Below are 737 nucleotides of genomic sequence, written 5' to 3'. Positions count from 1 at the left end.
TGTCTTACCTTTTTGCCGTAGAAGTTCGCAACCCACAGATTGCCCGCCTCGTCGATGCACATCCCGTCTGGGATGTCCTTCTGCAGTCCTGCCGCCTTGTACTCGTGACTGTCCGACGGTTGGCAAAAAAGGTTTTTTATGGCAAGGAAACCAATGGTCATGCATCTCTATATGTAGAGTAGTTTTGGTTGCATTTTAGAGAGGCATAAATAATAACTATTATCTTTCATCTGAGATTAATTCTTAGATCACTAATACAAGTGGATAACTTGTATTATAACCATAAAAAGGATTTAGGCAAATATCCTTCATTACTAATATAATGCAGACTTAAACCTATTGCTGTTAATAAACCTACATCAAAATATATTACCATTACCAAAGCTTAGACTAAAATGTCATTAATACCATTATTACTACCATTAGTGATTCGTTTGAGCTCTTTAATGCACCATCTCCCTATATATTTAGCTCGCCAGAGTCCCCATGTAGCTTATACGAAAATTAATCAACTCACATTTACTACTAGTTTGTAACTATAAAGAAACATATCAACATTCATCTCAAACATTTTATTAACAATGGAATCAAGACCCGGTTGATGAAAGGTGATAGCAAAATATTGTAAGTCACCATTTGCCAAGTACTTACCTGCATAGAAGAAATTGTTGGCAGCATTAGCATTTAGCAAACGTTAAGTTATTTTATCTTCCGTTGGTAAGCAAATACTACTTATA

General features: G+C 35.4%; 1 pseudogene; it reads right to left on the bottom strand.

Moving 5' to 3' along the window:
• Nucleotides 1-737, bottom strand: part of LOC119588927 — an 8,052-nt pseudogene that overhangs the window by 5,648 nt on the left and 1,667 nt on the right.

The sequence above is a fragment of the Penaeus monodon genome, chromosome 24 (genome assembly GCF_015228065.2).
Source record: "Penaeus monodon isolate SGIC_2016 chromosome 24, NSTDA_Pmon_1, whole genome shotgun sequence".
NCBI classification, from domain to species: domain Eukaryota; kingdom Metazoa; phylum Arthropoda; class Malacostraca; order Decapoda; family Penaeidae; genus Penaeus; species Penaeus monodon.
Note: the sequence above shows the minus strand (reverse complement) of the source record. Positions and strands in the feature narration are given on the sequence as shown.